Source organism: Zonotrichia albicollis, chromosome 36, assembly GCF_047830755.1.
Source record: "Zonotrichia albicollis isolate bZonAlb1 chromosome 36, bZonAlb1.hap1, whole genome shotgun sequence".
NCBI classification, from domain to species: Eukaryota; Metazoa; Chordata; class Aves; order Passeriformes; family Passerellidae; genus Zonotrichia; species Zonotrichia albicollis.
This window is the reverse complement of record NC_133854.1, coordinates 3388692-3396982: the sequence shown is the minus strand read 5'-3', so window position 1 is coordinate 3396982 and position 8291 is coordinate 3388692.

Genomic DNA, 8291 nt, shown 5'->3' with positions numbered 1-8291 from the left:
GTAGGATGAACAGGACTACATACAATGTGCCATCAGCTCCCCCAAACAATTGCTGGAGACCAGCAGGGAGAGAGCCTGGCCACCTTGCTGAAAGCAGCCCCCCAGACCCTGTGATGGCTGCTCCATCTTCCCCACAGGGAACACTGTCCCCAGCTGAGCAGGGGGCTGCAGGACCAGAGCCTGTGGATGGCCTCCTGCCCAAGGAGTGGGCTGAATTTTTCAAATAAAAATGTCATCTGCTGGACCAAAGGTGGCCCTGGCTGCAGCAAAAGCTGGAGGGAATATGCCAGCACCAGAGATGGCTGGGTAAGGAATTCATAGAGCAGCATCCTGCACGCCTCTGTGCCTATGGTCAAGTTGCCAAAATCTTGGTGCCAGTACTGCAGCTTCTCCTCTGGAGCAGTCTGAATTGCTGCTAGCACAGTCCAGGATAAAGAAGCAAAAAGGACCTTTTCATGATCTCCACAGATGTTTTATTCAGCTGTGCAGGGAGATGCTCAGGTCCCAGCACCCACACACAGAGGGCCTCACTTTGTCTCCACAGGGGCCGGGGGCTGACCCTGATCTCGGGGCAGTACAAAGATAAGGGGGGCAATCAGGGAATAGGGAAGGTGTGGCTCAGGAACACAGGAACAGACACAGGAACAGGGGAAGGAGCCAATGGGGTCTAACAGCTTTTTGAGGGAAGCTTCTTGTGTCTCCCTAGACCAGGGAATGCCCCCCAGGGTCTCCACAATTCCCCATGTTTTATATTATTAGGAAAGCTTCTCTGAAGGATCAGCTGAATCAACACAAAATGACAAAAACAATCAAAAGCACTCATAAGACAATTGTTCAAAATGCAAACAATTCTGAGTTCCCAATGTGCCAACAGATTTCTTGGAGTGTCTTAGATCTGGCAGGAGGGATGCAGGGTTTTCTTAGCACAGTTTATCAGGAAGCTGAGTCACACCTACTGAACCTCTGGTCCATGGCCTCCTCACTGCCATCGTGCAGCAAGGAGGCCCAGAGGCTGCTGTGCTCTGGGCCTGTCAGGGATGAGCACAGCGGCTCTGTGGCCAGTGCCAGCTCCAGCTCCAGCAGCTCACAAGAGGAGACTCCTTCCAGAAGCTCTGCTGGCTCCAGTGTGGCAGACCAACAGAGCCCACTGGAAGCCCCCCTCCATTGCAGCCACCCCCAGCTGCCCCCATCATCACTGCAGAGCAGGAGCTGCCCCAGAGGAGCCGCGGCCGGAGCTCATGGCAGTGGCAGGTCCCTGTGCCCAGGGCAGAGCCACAGAACCTCTGCTCCTGCCTGGGACAGGGGCTGCTCACCCTGGTGTCCCACCGAGAGGAGGGATCCTGGGCCCCAAACTCTGCCCAGCCCTGCCAAAGGCCACCCCGCCAGCAGGGCCAGCAAGGTTCCTGCAGCCATTCAGTCAAATCAGAGGAAACAAATGTCTCTTCAGCTGACACAGTCTCTGCACACAGCTTTCTCCCCTTCTCCTGGTGCCTTTCCCTGACTCCAGCAAGAGCTGCAGGAAATGCTGTGTGAGCCATGATGATGGGAGAGCTACTGATAAAAACAATGGTGTGATGCTTTCAGAGGAGTCATGAATGGAAGATTGACCAACCTTCCAGCCAATGGTATGCCAAAAGTTTCCATTCTTTAAATAATTGACTGCAATAAATTAGTAAAAAGAAAGATACGGAAACAAATTAAATCTCCCACAGCTGCTGGCTTTCCTCAGGCTCCATGGTCTATGTATTGCTAGACTCACTTCATTTAGGCAGAATATTAACTGCCCTGACTTGTTGGAGACTGACCACAAGGTCTCATCTGTGGTGGGCAGTCACTAAAATTAGCTCAGCAGAGGCATCTTCAGCTGTCCTAGTGTAGCAGAACTACATATTCTCTGCTTCATGGCTGTGTGGCAACAGCTGCTGGTGTGGGTTTGTCAGCGTTGCTTCATGGATTACTCCTGGGAAGGAATTGTGTGCACAGGCACAGTATGATGGCTTCGATCTCCTCTAATTACTCCAATCAGATGATGGCCAGAACTTTTAGGCAAAAAGCATCATGACAGAATAATTTACAATATTCCCCAAACTACTCCTGTGGTTTTGATTTTCTTACTGATTAGGTTCAGTGTCTGGCCTCAAGAAATCAGTCCAGAAAGAACAGGCAAACCTCAGCTTGCAAGTGCAAGTCTTTAATCTGCCGTTTTTGCAGCATTTACAAAAAACTTTTCAGCATATTTGCAAAAGAATCTCTTAGTTCTTGCTATACCTATCCAGAACCTGACTCTCTCCTTGTTTTATTTCGATTTGAGATCCAAAAATGATTATTTTCTGGACAGGAAAGTAAGAACCAGCAGCAAAAACAGACTACAAGTGTGAATCTGTACTGGAGAAACTGAGCTGTAGCTTTGAATTAAAGGCAAGAAGGGATGCCATGGTAAATGTGAACATTTAGTGCTGGCATAGGAGCCTTCTGCAATGCTCCACCAACCCATGGTTCACATTGCTACAAACTCTCTTTCTGGTGTTACTAGGAGTGTTGAAGAGCTGACTGTAAGTAAAAAAAAAATAGGCAGAATGTTAATTTTTGCTACTATGGCAAACAATGACTATCTAATAATTCAGAGCTCATAGAAGTGAGTATTCAGATTTCCACTTAGTATGTGCAGGCAGTTTTAATTTGAAATCAACAAGTTTATCCAAATCAAGTTATCCATAGGAATTAATTTGCTCTATGATCTAACTAAAAATGATAAGTTATTTGATTATCTGATAAGTTTAGTAGAAATTTGCAAAGTCAATGGTCCACAGATTTTAATTTCTTGTTTAGTGGCTATTCTGCAGGAAAACTTTTACAGATAAATCAGTTTGGATGCAATTAAAATGCCAGTGCATTTCATCTAGCCATTTTTGTATTAGAACAAAACCATATTGACTGCACAGCCTTTTGAAAAATATTTTAAAATAAATTTTCAAATCAGCAGTCTGAGTAGGACTCAGAATAAAAACTCTACCAAACTTCAACTCCATTGGAAGATTCCCTTGTCACCCTGTGAATCACCTCCACATTCAGAAGATTAAAAGTCCCCATTATGGTGGTTTTGGTATGGTTAGGAATTGGGGAAGGGTTTTCTTCCTTCTCAGCTCCACGCTGCAGTGCCTTTGGGATGTGGCCTGCTGGCCGTTGTTTGTGCAGCCCTGGAGTTTCTCCCTGAGGCAGAAAGTGCAATTGCATTTCCAGCCCAAAGCCCGTGAGGAGTGGGGCATGCAGAGCTGTGCCAGACCCAGGCCAGCAGCTGTGCCGCCAGAGGGTTTTGGTTCCTGCCCAGGGCAGCTGGTGCATCTCTGCCGTGAGTGCCTCCCCTTCCAGGTGCCCATGGACAGCAGGTGCAGGGTTCTGCAAGGGGCCCGGAACAGGGTGGCGATGTCTGCTGGCAACAGAGTGCAGCGGAGAGCAAACAGTCCAGGATGGTCCTGGAGTGTGTGACAGAGAACTCCTGACACAGCTGTGACTGAGCCAGTGAGGGAAGGCACTGCTGGGCCTGCTGTTTGGGAGGAGAGAAGGGCTGCTGGGTGACAGGAGGGCTGGAGGCAGCCTTGGGCTCAGGGATCACAAAATGCTTGTGTTTGATTCCCAGAGAAGGAACGAGAGACGTTGGGGAAGTGGTGACCTGCAAGAAATTGTGAATTTGTTAATCTTTACCAGGCAGTGCTTAGTCGTACCTTCCCTCACACCAGTGGTTAATGTGTGCAAGTGGATGTCTTAGCCTTGAGAATAAAGACAGTGGGCCTACTGAGGAGGTAGCTGCAGTGCATTCAAGGAGAAGAAGGCTCCTAACCGTGGGAGGAGAATTTGAGGAATGGGATGTTCACCAATGACCAGCAGAGACCCTCAAGAGACCCCTACTCTAAATGTCAGTAATTCCGGGGAAGTGATTTAAACATGTCAAATACTTTGTGAGAATGTTTAGCCTGCGAGTTTGAGCAAAGTAATGAATAAAATAATGAAAGTAATGTCTTAGTTCTGTGAATACTAATACGTGGGTGTGCATGTTTCAGGGCAGTGATTCCTCACACACCCAGCACTGAAATAAAGTAATGCCTCTTTTCTCACACTGAGCTGGCAGTGTGGATCGGCCCTGCTCGGTAACTTTCATTTTGGTCATTTCTATTGAAGCATAAAGAGTGGTTGAAATGAAATCTTTTCCAGCTGTTTCCCTTTGGTTTACCTGTTTGAGGGTTAAGATTCTGTGCTGCAGGTGTGCTGGGTGTGTGCAGAGCAGTGCAGCCCCAGAAACGCCTTGGCTTGCCCACAGGTTGTCATGCCTTGTTGCCAGGTGTGCCCAGCTGTGGCAGCAGAAGGAGCCCACAGCGCAGTGGGCACTGTGCCCTGCCCAGCCGGGGCTCTCTGGCACAGAGCAGCAGCAGCGCCAGCACCGTTCAACCCGCTCCTGCCTTGGCTTCCCCTGGCACACAGAAGCCTCTGGAAATCAGCAGCGCCAGTGGCGTTCCCAGCTTGGAGCAGCTGCTGCTGGCGGGCAGATGCTGCCAGTTCAACTGCTGCCAAAGGGGAAGAAAGAGCACAGGAAGAGATGTACATACACACCAGCCATGGAAACATACTATAAACATGCAGATATATGGGGTGATTTGTTAGGAATTACTTCAGCTGCCATGCCAATAGTGCTTTCTCTCCTGGTTCTGTACAATGCTTTGGGCCATTTTCTTGGTCTGGTTTCCTTTGCTTGTGTCCCATCTGAGTGCTCAGCTGGGGTACAGGCTGTAGGTGCTTGGGGCACTCTTAGAGTTCTTCTTGGATCCTTGAACAACAGGGTTTGGCCCATGGGGGGAGTTTGTGCTGCTTTGTGCCAGAGGAGAACTTCCAAGGCCATTTTGTGTTTGCTGTAGGAAAGGCTGGTTATTGCTTTGCATAAATTCACAGACTAACATGCTTTGTGATGCTTTGCTTTGTCATACTTTGCTTTGTGATATCAGGGCATGGTTGCCACATCGTCGTGGTGACATCAGAAGGTTGCCTTGGTGCGCGGAAGGCCTCAGTGCCAGAGCAGTCCTAGGGGTTGCTCAGATCAGGAGCATCCTCCTGATTGTGGCCTTTGTCCGTGTGTAGCTGCACACTGACAGGAGTCTTGGTTGGAGTAAACTTGCACAACAGTGCTACAATGATTGAGCAACTCGCTGCTGCAATTTGCACCATGTATGGCACTGTGTATTCCGCCTATTTCATTACCAGCCTGGCAAGTAAGTAGAGGTTTCAACTTTATTTAGGCTAGGGTGTAACCTAACCCAGCTTTTGCATGTTGTCTTGCTCTTTCTTAGTGACTGAGTTGATTTTGAAAGAGAAAGAGCATTAGGATGCTTCTGGTTTGGTAAAGCTCCTGTCAAGAGGTTCAGCTAAAAGGGGGTGTCTGTAGCCACAGGGGCAGCATTTGCAGGGGAACCTGCAGGGCTTCTGTTCCCTCCACGGGAGAGTCTGTGGCAGCAGAGTCTGTCATTTCCTCAGTTTGCTGGGACAAGCAGGACAACTTCCCAAATGCAGACTGGGAGGCCTTCTCAGAAGGCCTTCTAAAGACTATGTAGTTCTCCCCAGAACTCAGGGAAAGCTTCTTTTATTCCAAATTTTGTAATGAAAGGATTTGACTGTCCGTTTTGACCCTTGACTGAGTGCTAAAAGAGTGATTCCCTTTGCAGTGAAGTGCAACCGCCAAAGCAGTGAGTGTCTTCTCCTGAGCCTGGAGCTGCTGCTGTGCTGTTTCACAATAGAACTGCCACAGCTCAGGGGGATTTGGGGAAGCTTTTCTGGGTGACTGTTTTCAGCAACTTAATGGGAATTAGTGCATGCAACTTCTTTTTTGAAGAAAGTACCTTAAAGACAAGAGAACAAAAGCTGCTTTGTCTGTTGGACAGAAGAGAAGCATTGACTGTTGAAGAACAATTTGCATTTTTTTGATCATGTTTGTATTAATTTTCTGACTTAACAGGCTGAAGTGTAGGCACAACCAAGATTATTGTCCTGATCTCTTGCTGGCTGTGTGAAAGAACTATGTCATGTGGAGGAATGTTGATAAAGAAAAATACTCTCTGTTTGGGTTGACCTCTTCTGTTGGATTCAGCAGCCCAGGCAGTTTTCTCACAGCACTTGTTCATTTTCCCTTGCCCACTCCAGGTCACCTGAAGCGTGTATTCAGAGGTGCTGATCCTGAGGTGAGTGAGACAGGAACATTCCATGTTCCTGGTGCTTAGGAATTGTAGAGCAAGCTGTGAGTTTGGCCTGTGGCACTAGAGTGTAGAGGGCCAGCTGGGTAGGCTGAAAGAAAATCCATTTCCATGTCTGCAGCAGCAATAACAAAGGCATCGCTGGCTATTTCCTAATTTTCCATTTCAGAACTTTGAAGGAATGAAAAGCTCATTTTGCAGAGAGAATGCTGCTTCTTGATAGTAGCCAGGGCATAATGTCTAATTCAGAACTATTAGCAATTCTGTTGAATTAGCCCATTCAAATTTAGTCGCAGTGACTTAGAATCCCATTGTTACCAAAGTTTCTGATTTGTCTTTAGCAGAGCTGGTTCTAGAAATAGAGCTGAATAGAATAAAGTGCTGAACAGAAATAAGGTTATAAATTATAGGTAACTTTGTGTCCCTCACACTGCTGTCTGTCCGCAGATCACAGAACCAACAGCAGTCTCTCCTCTGGCTCCCTCTGCTCATGGAGAGGAGGCCGAAGAGGAGGCAGATGAGGTGGATGAGCGCCAGCCTCCAGCTGTGCTCACACCACAGCCTGAACATTCTGAGCCAGTAAGTGCCAGCTGTGTGTGCTGCTGTCTTTAGTGCAGGGCAGAGCTGCAAGTTTCTCACCAGCCAGCACTTGCTGTTGCTGGCTGAGGATGCTGAGTGCTGGCGTCCTGCCAGGGCCTGGTGATTGCCCCCAACCTGTGACAGCTGGACAATGGGCTTTGGTCTGTCACGTTTAGGCACCAGCTTCCTGGCATTTTGATAGGGGCCAGCCTGAAGCACGAAGGCTCCCTGATCCCAGAGCAGGGAGCATGTCAAAGACACTGTGCTCAGCCTTGTTGGATACACAGGGGACACTGTGGCGTGGAGAGACCTGTCCCCCTGCACAGACTGGCCAAGTTGCTGCAGGCACAAAAAAATGTTGATCTGACCACAAAAGCTCTTGGTTGTGCTTTGTCCCCACAAACTTCTTGGATGTGCTTACTTGGGAGTATTTCAGAGACACACTGGGGATGTAGAGTTGCTGCTTGAAGTCAGGGATTTTGCTGCCTTTGTTGCCAGGTTGCTCTTTTGCCCCTTCAGGCAGAGCAGCCGGTAGCAGAGCAGATAGGTGCTCTGAGTCTGCCTGTTTCTTGCTCTTTGATAAGCTGCAAGGAGATGACTGTGTTGTCCATGAAGCTGTGGGGGACCATTCTTGTCTAGTGCGGCAAAAGAAACAAAGGGAGTAGTTCTGAATCTTTCTTCTGAGGCAAAAACCAGACACTGCATGTTTGTACCTTGTATTGTGTAGTTTGCTTTGAAAACTGCATTGGAGCCTAGAGTGGGAGCAAAGCTGCAAGTCCTTGACTGCTGTCCTGTAATGCTAAAACCAGGATGTACACCTTGCAATGGTGCCTGCTGTATCTGAAGTGCAATGGGCACCTTTGTGGCTGGGGAGCTGTGTGGGCCCAAAGGACGCAGGGCTGGCGGCCGTGAGCAGCTGAAGATGAGGCAGCATGGGGCCAGAGGGCCAAGAAGGCCAAGGGCACGGTGGCTGTGCCAGCAGCAGTGGGGCAGCAGGAGCAGGGCAGTGAGCGTGGCCTGTGCTGGGCAGCGCTGCGGCCACAGCTGGAGTGCTGTGTGCAGCTGTGGGCCCTGGGAAGCAGAAAGTCATGGAGGGGCTGCAGCGTGTGCACAGAAGGACAGGGGAGCTGGGCAAGGGGTGCAACACAAGGCCAGGGAGGAGGGGCTGAGGGAGCTTTAGCCTGGACAATGGGGGCTCATGAGGGACCTTCAGGCAGACTTCCATAGATGCCTGCCTTGGATCCATAGAGCCAATGCTCAGCACAAGGGCTGTTTCCCTGCCAAACATCCCTTCACTGCATCCAAGTGCTTTAGACACTGGAGTGGGTAACACTTTCATATTTTGTTGGTTGTTTGTTTGTTTGTTAGAAGGAGAAGCCTTGTGTAATTTCTCCTTCTCCAGGGAGCAAGGGAGCTTTTTCTCAATCTTTCCTGCCCTTTTCCAGCACTGGCAGAAACACATCACTTTCAGGTTAACGG